Source organism: Mustela nivalis, assembly GCF_964662115.1.
Source record: "Mustela nivalis genome assembly, chromosome: 4".
In the NCBI taxonomy this organism is placed as follows: Eukaryota; Metazoa; Chordata; class Mammalia; order Carnivora; family Mustelidae; genus Mustela; species Mustela nivalis.
The window spans coordinates 157,766,529-157,778,954 of NC_139023.1; the positions used below are offsets into that span (position 1 = coordinate 157,766,529).

The 12,426-nt window shown below is 46.5% G+C and overlaps 1 long non-coding RNA gene across 1 annotated transcript; it reads left to right on the top strand.

Moving 5' to 3' along the window:
• The first annotated feature begins 10,679 nt into the window (after positions 1-10,679).
• Positions 10,680-11,958, top strand: LOC309863287. The gene is made up of 3 exons (XR_014310970.1): positions 10,680-10,805; positions 11,227-11,379; positions 11,643-11,958. It is a non-coding gene; the product is annotated as an uncharacterized lncRNA (long non-coding RNA).
• Positions 11,959-12,426: the final 468 nt, after the last annotated feature.

A 12,426-nucleotide genomic window follows, 5' to 3' on the forward strand; every position in this document is an offset into this window, starting at 1 on the left:
TCAGATCTTTATTTTTCCCATCTAATTGTTAAAGCAATACATGCTCATTAAAAATTTTTTGAACAGTAGAGCATAAGTGATAAGTAAATGCCGCTTGTTATCTCACCCCCAGCGATACCTGCTGTCAGCATTTAGCCTCCATCCTTGTAGGTGTTTTTCTATGTATGTGCATGTTACAAATAAAAGAACAGGATCTCATTACAGCAGAGTATCATAAATACCCTATATTTGCTTTCTATTGCTGTGTAACAAACTACAGCAGTGTTCCAAGATCCAGTATTTGTAAAGTCATAAGTTTCTTTAAGGAATTAGGAAGTCATTATCATTTAGGACTTCCTTTGTGTATACAGGCATACCCCAGAGATGTTGTGGGTTTGTTTCCAAACCACTGCAAAAAAAGTAGATATCACTATAAAGCAAGTCACGTGAAGTTTTTCATTTCCCAGATGCATGTGCAAGTTAGGTTTACACTATACTGTAGTCTCTTACATGTGCATAGCATTATGCCTAAAAAACAATGTACATGCCTTAATTTAAAAATAGTTTATTTCCCAACTGATGAATTACTGAATTCTACATCTGAAACTAAGGATGTACTCCATACTGGCTAACTGAATTTAAATAAAACAACAACAAATATTTCTAAGAAAAAAGTGCTAACCACCACCTGAACTTTCAGCAAGTAGTTATCACGAATCACATTTATTAACATAATAATGTTTAAAATATTGCAAGAAGGACCAAAACATGACACAGAGACATGAAGTGAGCAAATACTGTAGGAAAAACGGTGCTGATAGACTTGTTTGACACAGGGTTGACTGCCATAAGCCTTCTGTGCACTGAGCACTGGGCAAGTGAAATTCTGCATTTCCAGATGCCCTGGCAGCTACGGTTGCAGGTGTGAGTTAAGTTCTGTCACTCAGATACCTGGATTCAGAGCAGAGGTGAAGAGGGCAGCAAGGCAAGACGCAAGGTGGCTATCCTGCTGGCATAGCTAAGGCCACAGGGTTTTATCACAAGCAGCTTGTTGGTTTGGGGGTTTCTGATTCCAGCAGAACTGACTCCTGGAACTAGAAGTTGTTTTTAGAAGCCCCATTTACTTTTACACCCATTCCAACAATTTTGGAAGCCACAGAACACATAATAAAAACTTCACTTAAACTAGCTAGAGGAGTTCCTGTTATCTGCACCTGAATGCCAACTCAGGCCAGGTGCCAGGGTCTCCAAGAGCACCCTCAAGCTTCATGGTCCCTAGAAGGACCCAGAGGATCCAGAAGTTGTTGTATTCACAGTTGCCATTTATTGCAGCAAAAAAGAGAGAGTAAAATCTCCAAGGGAAAAGGTACATGGGACAAAGCCTGGAGAAAGGCAGGCAGGGGCCTCTAAGAGTCCCCTCCTAGAGGAGTCACATGGGATACTCATTCAGCAATGATGTGTGACAAGTGCAAATTGTGGTCAATGAGGGAAGCTCCCCTGAGCCTGGTTGCCCAGGGTTTTTATGGAGGGGGGTCAGTGACATAGTCATACAGTGTCTGCATAATGGACCTCCCTTACTAATAAGCACCCACGGGGGAAAAATCAGGTGTTTGCTATAAATCACATTGCTGGTGTAAACTATCTAGAAAAACATTTACCGCCTGGCTCAAGATCCCAGACATGCAAAACACTCATCAGTGAGAATATTCCAAGAGCTCAGTTTCCATCAGCCTGTCAAGAGCCAGTCACAAAAAACAAAAAAACAAAAAACAAAAAACAAAAAACAAAAACAAAAACAAAAACAAAAAAACAGCCTTTTCTTGGGAATGTGCCTTGTTTGAGTGACCCAAAGCAGCTGACTTAACCCTTTCCCACCTACCAGGAACCCCACTTATGGATACTTATGGTAAAGGATTACTCAAAATATGGAAGAAAGTAAAGAAATATGAAGGTATGATATAATTTTTTTTAATTTTTTATTTTTTTTATTTTTTTTTAATTTTTTATTTTTTATAAACATATATTTTTGTCCCCAGGGGTACAGGTCTGTGAATCACCAGGTTTACACACTTCACAGCACTCACCAAAGCACATACCCTCCCCAATGTCCATAATCCCACCCCCTTCTCCCAAACCCCCTCCCCCCAGCAACCCTCAGTTTGTTTTGTGAGATTAAGAGTCACTTATGGTTTGTCTCCCTCCCAATCCCATCTTGTTTCATTGATTCTTCTCCTACCCACTTAAGCCCCCATGTTGCATCACCACTTCCTCATATCAGGGAGATCATATGATAATTATCTTTCTCTGCTTGACTTATTTCGCTAAGCATGATACGCTCTAGTTCCATCCATGTTGTCGCAAATGGCAAGATTTCATTTCTTTTGATGGCTGCATAGTATTCCATTGTGTATATATACCACGTCTTCTTGATCCATTCATCTGTTGATGAACATCTAGGTTCTTTCCATAGTTTGGCTATTGTGGACATTGCTGCTATAAACATTCGGGTGCACGTGCCCCTTTGGATCACTACGTTTGTATCTTTAGGGTAACTACCCAATAGTGCAATTGCTGGGTCATAGGGCAGTACTATTTTCAACATTTTGAGGAACCTCCATGCTGTTTTCCAGAGTGGCTGCACCAGATTGCATTCCCACCAACAGTGTAGGAGGGTTCCCCTTTTCTCCGCATCCTCGCCAGCATCTGTCATTTCCTGACTTGTTGATTTTAGCCATTCTGACTGGTGTGAGGTGATATCTCATTGTGGTTTTGATTTGTATTTCCCTGATGCCGAGTGATATGGAGCACTTTTTCATGTGTCTGTTGGCCATCTGGATGTCTTCTTTTCAAAAATGTCTGTTCATGTCCTCTGCCCATTTCTTGATTGGATTATTTGTTCTTTGGGTGTTGAGTTTGCTAAGTTCTTTATAGATTCTGGACACTAGTCCTTTATCTGATATGTCGTTTGCAAATATCTTCTCCCAGTCTGTCAGTTGTCTTTTGATTTTGTTAACTGTTTCCTTTGCTGTTCAAAAGCTTTTGATCTTGATGAAATCCCAATAGTTTATTTTTGCCCTTGCTTCCCTTGCCTTTGGCGTTGTTTCTAGGAAGATGTTGCTGCGGCTGAGGTTGAAGAGGTTGCTGCCTGTGTTCGCCTCAAGGATTTTGATGGATTCCTTTCGCACATTGAAGTCCTTCATCCATTTTGAGTCTATTTTTGTGTGTGGTGTAAGGAAATGATCCAATTTCATTTTTATGCATGTGGCTGTCCAGTTTTCCACATTCTTAAGAGAAATTAAATTCACTTTAATAAACCTACCACAGAAAAGGAAATATAGATATCCATTATCACAACTCAGAACATCCCATAGGAAGACAATCCACCACAATCTGGTATCTGATGGAAGGATATAATACTACTTAAGTAGTTGTGCCCAAATGTTCAACCTGTTGAAAGCTATAGAGCCAGCTACTCGTTTACAAAAACACAGATGTCAGAGGAAAGTCCTAACAAAGAGTATAAACATGTCACCAATGAAGTCCACACTGAATATATTCTGAAAGGAAAATATTTTCCAAACAAATAAACTGTAAGACCTGAAAGAGAGAAAGAGAGAGAGAGAGAAAAGAGGGAGGGAGGGAGGGAGGGAGGGAAGGAGGGAGGGAGGGAGGGAGGAAGAGGAAAGAAAGAAAGAAACCTTAGAAACTAACCTACACATGGTCTTATCTTATGATGCAACAGCAGAAAATATACAATGGGGAAAGGACTGTCCTCTCAGTGAATGGTACTGGGAAAACTGGATGCTAAATGTGGAAGAATGGGACTGGATCACTTTCTTGCAATACACATAAAAATTATGAATGGATGAATGACTTGAATATAAGAACTGAATCCATACACCTCCAAGAAGAAAATGCAGGTAGTTAGTTTCTTCATATTGGTTTTGGGGAAGAGTCTTTTACATCAGACACCAAAAGCAAAGGCAACAAAAGCAAAAATAAATGAGTGGAATGACATCAAACTGAAATTTCTTCATGACCAAAGAAACCATAAAACCCTTGAAAGGCAACCTACCCAATGAGAAAAAATAACCACACATCATATGTATGAGATGAGGCTAATATCCAAAATATACAAAACACTCCTTCCAAACCAAACAAAAACTGAATAAAAACTGGGGAGAATATGTGAATAGTTACTTTCCAAAGATGGCATACAGGTGGCCAACAGACACAGAAAAAGTTGTTCAACATCACTAACTGTCATCAGGGAAACATAAGTCAAAACCACAATCAGCTATCACCTCACAACTGTTGGAACAGAAATCATCCCAGAGAAAGACACCAGGTGTGGTCAAGAGTGTGCACACAAGAGGACCTTGTGCACATGGAAACCCAAAAGTACTGAACACATACATACTGAGAACAGATTGGTGGTTGCCAGATTCTGGGAAGGGGGGAAAGTGGTGAAGGTGGTCCAAGGTGCCATGTTTGAGTGATAAAATCTGCAAGTCATGAAAAGTTCTGTGAAACATGGAGACTAAAGCTAGCCCTGCAGGATGGGGTACAGGGTCCCCTGCTATTTGAAAGTAACCTGTTGCTAGGAAAACTTTCACAGCAGAAATGGTGTAAACTGAAAAAAGAATTACCATTCATTTCTACAGAAAAATGAGTGAGCATGCTCAGACACCAAAAGTTCCTTCTCTTTGACTTTTCTTAGGCCTCAGAACACAACATCCTAATGGGTGCCCAAAATAATTGGAGATAAAGCGACAGATTCTCACAGACACAATTCAAAGTGCTGGTGGCTGGACATGGAGAGCAGTGCCCAGGAAGGGCAGGTCGGGGCACACACTGTCTCTGTAGTGGTTCCTCACAAAACAGATGCTGAACATGATGCTCACATTTTCACTTTTGTAAGAGGGAAATCCTCTTCAGGTTTCTTCCTCCTACTGGAGCTGGGTAATAACATATTTATTTCCAAGAAGCCAACTCTGTCTTACCATGACTTTGAGAAAAGTGGGGAGACTTATACTTGAAAGTTGCTAAGGGGGTACAAGTTCAAAGTTCTCCTGGACACAAATATCAGCAGATCCACTGTGAAAGACACTCTCCTCAGCAGGTGGAACATGGACTACCTCCTACCCTCAGAAACCTCCTCCTTCACCTCACTTGGGACAATGCACAAGAGCTGGGAGTTACCTCAGTTCCTCCTTTCTCTCATTCCCAATATCAAACCCATTGCCAAATCCTGTGAGCTCCATCTTTGATAGATACCCAGAATAGAACTAACCCCTCCTTCCAAGGCCATCTGTCTGACCCACACTGCAGCCCATCTCTTGCCTGAGTTCCTGGAAAAGCTTCATCACTGACCTCCATTGTCCATCCTCAATGCTCTGTCATCCGTTCTCAACACTGTAGCCAGGATGGCCCAGGGAAACAGAGTCCTGTGGGGTCACAGCTCTGCAATGGCTTTCTGTCACCCTACTGTCACCTCCCTGAGGCCATGTCCTAAACTGCCTCCTGTGGCCACAGGGCCTTCCTGCTGCTTCTGGAAATACATGGTATCGCTCTGCCCCAGGGCCTTTGCATATGCTTTCCTTTCCATTTAGAAGGGTATTGAAGTGATATCACTCACCTTCTTTAGAAGTTGACTCATGTATCACTGTCCTAGTAAAGTCCCACCTGGTCCCTATGTGAATAGCAAGCCCCGCTGCCACTCACCTTCAGCACCTAACCCTGTCTCCTCCTTTCTATTTCCAGAGAAATTATCACAGTCACCAGTCTCTTTCAGCAGAGGAAGAAATGAAGGCCTACTTGGATGTTTTCACAACTGACTTCCTCCAACTCCTAGACCAGAGGACTGGCAGAAAAGGTGACTAGACTTCTTGCACAGCCAGGATGCCTGGAACAAGAGGTCCCCCTACTACACCCTGAAGACCATCAGGAAAATGAGCCCCAAAAGGAATCCACTTGCACGTGAAACCTGAAACCAGACACCTTCCTCGATTCCAGGTGAGCACACACACGTCCTCCCCTTTCCTGATGTGCTCATCGAGAAAACTGAGAAAGAAGTATCCCAGGGTCTAAATCTCCCTCCGGTCAAGGAAGGGATGTCTGGGAAACAGACATCTCTCCTCCCTGCACCAGCTACCTCTGATTGACATCTGGCATCCTCCTGTGCTGGGCCAGAATAGTGCACCTGTCCCCCTTTTCTGGGATGTTATCACAAACCAGGCTTTGCTGCACAGTTTTCAGGAAGTTACCACCAGCAGCAGCAGCAGCAGTGGGCCACCCAGGTTTGGTCTCAGTCTCGCACGTCAAGCCCCATGTGGAACTAGAGCTTCAAGGAGACTGGTGTAGCATGTGGACTTGGAACATGATGGCAGGAGCTGGGATTTCAGTTCCAAATGAATACTGGCCTCTTCCACAAAGCACAGGAAGAGGAGGATTTCTCAGGGGTGTGGCTCTGGATGAAGTGCTTCTGCTGGCTGAATTCAGAGACACCAGGCAGAGGACACCTGCAGTGTCTCATTGGAGGAAGCAAGGGGCACACTGGGCAAGAATCCATAATGTTGCCTGTGGGTTGCTCCCCACCAAGCCCCCCTGCTGATATGGGGGCCAGAGAAAATGAATCAGCTTTCATATCACATCTGCAGCAAGAGGGCTAGCCAGGGAGCAGAGCCCTATCCAGGGAGCAAGCTGGTCTGTGCATCAAGAGCGATGGGACACTGCCATGGCATCACCATCTTGAAGCCATCTGATCTGACTCCCCTGCCAGGCTCACACCTGCTGACGTGGTGACTCCTAAGACCCAGAGACTGCTTTCCACTCCAGCGCAATGCTACTCACAGAGAAGCAAACTCCAGTCTCAGAAACATGTTTATAATTAGCTCTGGAATTCCCTTGGTTTCTTGGTTTCTACACTGGCCCACCAGGTGTCCCTTCCAGATCATTCCTCCAGTGCCCTAGGGTTTTAAGCCACTTTCAAGCTTTTCTTCAAAAGGCAGGGGCAGATCCATTTAGACAGACCAGCCAAGTGACTGTGTGTGCAGGAAACTCGGACAGCATCCACCCTGAACATCAGTGTTTCCAAGTCCAAGCCTCAAACCCTCACACACTGGGCATGAAGCATTACATCAGCATGAACACTGCTCTTTCAAATCTCTTATCTCCCTTAATTCCATTTATCATCTAAGCAAAACTGTAAAGTTTCAGGTTACCAAAGACTTAGAAAGCTATCTTAACAATTACCCATGAAAACTCTGAGACAGACAATTAACCATCAGTTTAGTCATCTTTTTGTTAACAAACTGCAACAGAGATAATATGAGCTAATTCGACCTTCAGCAAACCTCAATAGAATAAATTTTACATTTAGTGCTGATAACTTTAAAGACACTTAATTAAACCAACACTTAACATAGTTCAAATATGGATTTACGTTCCACCTGGGCCCACCCCATTTTCAATTTTTACCTGAAATACAGGTAGGTAAATCTGGAGTGGGAGGTATTGGGTCCAGGGTATGCACTTCTTGCTCCTTGACAATGAAGAGAGGAGGAGCCATGGTGCAGGAAGCACCGAGGATGATCTAGAGGCCAGTTTTGTAGGCTGCACCCAAGTTGGTGCAGAAACAGGAGAAGGGGGAGACCGAAGAAACAAAGTGCTACCAGAAGGCAAAGAAAGGGTTCCTGGTTTTAGAGCTCAACAGCAACAACAGAGGAGCAGATGCCGTGTTTTCCTGCCAACAAGGGGGGAGGAGTTAGGCAGTCCACGTGGGACCAGAGAAGACAGGGAACTTCCCTGAAACAAAGGGAGTTTTGTCAGCTGCTTGGAAATATTCCTTGAAGTCCCCATCCCAAGGGAGACTAACAACATTTGGCTCCAGTTATAGCCATTAACCCAGGAAATGAGTGAGGAGAAAGCCCCCACATCTATTAGGAGGAATGGAGAGAGAGAAAGTCAGAGTCCCCTTTGCTAGGAATGGTCTTTGTATCCCCCCACAACTTGGGTTTACCAGGAGGAGGCTTATTTAGATAATTATCATCCAATATGTCAGGAGGGGGTTTACTAGCCAGACATATTTGGGCAAATGCATTCTGCAAGAGGCCCTTAAGCTGGGGTCTTGGTGTAGAGCAATGAAGGTACCCTAGGTCTATTTGCCCTACCTCTGCTGAGGAGATCTAACACATAGATCCCACTGAGGCCATGCAGTGTTACAGGAGCTCAGTCATTTCCTAAGTTTTGCAACACAATTTGTTTCCAGTGGGTTAAAAGGCACTCCAAGGTAGAGTCCTTGGGAACTGAATAAGCCTACTGAGGTCATGCTCCCAAAAAGGTAAAGAGGTTCCATTACCAGATCCCCCCTCCATCTGACTTCTGGCTGGCGTCCCATGCAGGATATATCAGAGGTTCCCATGTGTCAAAAGTGACTGCAGGCATCCCTCAAGCAAGACATTGCTATTGGTCACAATCGTGCCTTCCCATGAAGGCATTCCTGCCATACATAGAAGGCCCTGGAGGGATGCTGGTGTCCTAAGCAACAGTTAGGTGCCTGATAAATGGACTGAAATACCGTGCCACACCGTGCCATCATCTGCCCTGAGGGTTGCATACTGCCCAGCCATTTTAACCCATGGAAAATACTATAAAAGTTTTACAAGGGGAAATTACAGAATTTGTAGCTTTAAGCAGTTAGTGCAGGATACTGATAAGAAACAGTAAAGACTGAAATCCATCATGGTCTATGTGACAATCCAACACACGTGGTCATGACAGCCAACTTCTCTAAGAAATGGTCCCTGGTTGGGTTTTAATTCAAATGTATACTGGTTTTGGCCAGCTCCTAGCGTAGGTCCTTTGGCCAGAAGCATCTAGACCAGGAGTGAGGAGGGGATCACATTAGATCAATCAGGAGGAAACTTCACATTGGAGTCTTAAGATTAGCATCCATCCTGGTGATGGGTGGCTATCCTGTGCCCAAGACAGACAACTTTGTATAAGAACAGGAATAAAGAGAGGACTTCAGGTTTCTGGGTCTTATTACCATTCTGGCCAGGGTACTCACTTCCTGCCAAAAGGCAGACATTCTCCTCCCCATAAAGTAGCCATGGGCTAGAGGATTACAGCTTGAGTAACGGACATGAAAGTGTTCCAGTAAGACCATACTCCTTGAAAAGCCCCTGAAATGAGAGTAAAGGAAGAGGAGAGAAAGTACTAACCAAATTTGCACCAAAGCTCAGAGTCCAGATGTAAAGACTCAAAACCCCATGTTCGGGTGCCAAATAAGTGAGGTTCAGTGGGGGTGGGGCCGGAGCCAATGACCAAGAAATAATTCTTGAGACATCTTCGGTGCAAGATGTTGGTTTATTAAAGCACAAGGATGGAACTCCTGGGCCTAAAGAGCTGCCACATGTGGGTTCTGGCAGGCAGCTGATTATAGACTAAGGGGTTGGGGAAAGTTTCAATAGAACTTTCATATGCTAAAGAAGATCCACAGGATACCAGAGGATTTGCCTCTGTCAGGTTAAGATTGTTGTCCCCGCTAGCAAAGTATTAACATTAAGGTAGTTGGGAGATTCCTGGAAGAATGGCACAAAGTCCCACTCAGCGGAGGGAGACAGGGGTGTCGCAGGGTGTCAGCTTCTGCTTTGTCCTCAGCTTGCCTTCTGTTCCCACATCACTATGATGTTTGGGAAGTAAGTATTCATGGGTAAGGGAATAGTTTAGCAATGTTTATAAGCATTGTCTTACTTTGTACAGGAGGCTGAGTTGAGCGTTTTTAAATACTATTTCAGACCTGTCTTATAGCACACTCTGAACATACCAGAGCCTGAAACAATTTTTAAAAGATAGTTCTTTCAGTAACTTTAATATCAGAAAAATATTATAATGTCTCTATTCCTAGGGATCTTTGAGTATCTTACTCAGAGGTCCTCCACTCCTAATGATCATGATGCACAAAGATAAAAAGGCCAGCTGAATTCATTCCAGTTAACCACACAAAAAAATCTGTGTCGTGAGAGAACAGGGTCTGAATTGGTTCACTGCAACCTTCCCACAGGGGCTGGGAGAGACAGGCAGGAGGAGGGTGGCTTTGCCTGCACCCCAGAGCAGATCCAGCCCCTCTAAACTGTGTTCTATGTCCCGCCTAGCCCCCCAATCATCCTTGCATTGCAACGTGTGTGTACCAGTCTCCTGTGATGGCAGGTAGAGAACATATGTGGTGATCCTACCCCTGATGGCATCCCTAGAAGTAGAAGCCAGAAGACCCCACAGTGCAGATGGGGAGCCTGGGGAGGCCCTGAGAGGCACGAGGTCTGTCCAGGGTCACTGCCCTGTGCACAAGCAGGGACTCAGTCTGAGCCCAGCTCTGTGTCTTCACAGAAGAAACGCCATCTGCATCCAGGATCCACAGGGGCTGTGGGTGGACTGTGTGGGTAGGTGTCACTGTATGGACAGGGCATGGGTAGAGGGTGAGCATAGAGCACCTGGGGAAGGGGTAGAGCATAGAGCACTTGGGGGCTCTGGTGTGAGGAGGAAGTCTGGTAAGCAGACCTCAGGCAGTGGTGACCTCACTTCCCTGACAACAGAACCCAACAGAACTTGGAATCCAGGTAACCTGGCACCCACATTCCAGAGACAGACCCCTGCCCAGCTCATTTCATTGAAGAGCCTTGAAGGAACAACATGTTCTCATGTTGCATCCCAAAGTCTGGAGGCTGGAAGCAGAGGAAAGCCAGCCCTGCCAACACTTCCCTTTGCTGGGGATGTCACGTCAGGGCTCCCAGTCACCTCTGGCCATTTGGCTGGAAGGACCAAAGGTGACCCAGGGAGGCCCAGAGGCAGCCACCCAGCCCCACATGCTCTGATCAACCTGTGCAACCCCAGGTCCCCTCCATGTGTGTGTGTGTAATTGTGTGTGTGGAAAGAAGCCTCATGTAGGGTAGGGAGGCCATGAGCAGGAGCAGGCTGATGAGGGGTCAGATGCCTGCTGGGGGGTTCATGTTCACACCCTAGGTCCAGGCTGGTTAGGTAAAATGTGGTGTGTGGGCACTGTGCCCTTCTGTCCAGGGTTTTCCCGAGAGCTCTACAGGGATGGGTCACTGTCCTGGGTGCAGGGCTGTGCATGCACAGATCTGTGTCTGATCTGGGACCAGCAGGCAGACTGGGCAGGAGGATGGTGGGGAAGGCCGGGCAGGACTGTGATGCATCCAGGCCAGATACTGGTGCCTGTCTTTGCAGAAGGCCACAGATTATGAGAGGAGGCTTGTGGACACACACTCCTCCCAACTCAGGAGTCCCCAGTCCTGGAAAGGCCTCCAACAACCACCCGGCCACTGTGCCTGGATGTACTACAGTGGACTGTGGCCCTGGACCTGGAGGCTGAGCCCAAGGGTGAGAAGGTTGGGACTAGATGCCTGTGGGTGTGTAGGGATGGGTCAGTGCTGAGCCCCACAGGGAGGAGTCACCAGAGTCTATTCTGGGGCCAGGATCAATGGCTGGGCTCAGAGCATCTAGGGGGTGGACTGCAGTCAAGGAGACTTCCCAGTGAGGGTTCCCTCCTGGCTGCAGCTTCTCTGGGAGGCCCTGGGCAGTGCTCTGTCTCTGCAAAGTCACAGGGAGAGGCAGGCATGAGGGTGAGATTTCTTCTCTTGCAGCTGCTCCAGCTGAGGAGCTAGAGCCAACTGCAACTTCAGCAGCTCAGGAGTGGGGGACGGTGCCTGCAGTGACGTCAGCAGGAGACCAGGAGCCAGCAGGTGACCTGGTACCTGCCCCCAGAGAGGCTGATGCTGTTGAGGAAGAGCAGGCACCTGCCACTGCACCCGCCCCTGCTGCTGCTCCTCCTGTCCCAGCCCCTGCTCCAGACACTCCCCTTTTCCCTGCTGCTGCCCCTGCCAGAGCTGTTCCCACTTCCCCTGCCCCTGCTTGTGCTCCTGTTTTTACCCCTGACCCAGATCCTCCCATGATCCTGCCCCTTCCCCTGCCCCTGTCCCTGACCCTTCCCCTGCACCTGCCCATGCCCCTGTTCCTGCCCCAGACCCAGATCCTGCCCCAGCTCCTACCCCTTGCTCCTGCCTGCGATTCTGTTCTTGTCTCTGGCCCAGCTTCTGCCCTGGATCCTGCACTAGCCACTACTGCTGACCCTGTCCTCCTCCTGTCTCCTGTCCCTGTTCCTACTCTTGCATCTCTTCCTGCTCCTGTCCCTGCCCCTATCCCAACCCCCATCCCTACTCCTTCTCCTGTGGGGCTCCCAGAGCCACATTCAGGGCTCACAGCCCTGCAGGGAGAGGTTCCTGTACAATTACCGTTAGTTCTAGCCCCTGACCCTGATGCCCTGCCAGAATGTGTTGTCCCCTCCCCCTATGTTCTTTCTTTCTGGTACATATTAACTGTTACAGTGGCTTTCCATGTCCTCTATGCTGTTTATCATTTGTTTTAAAT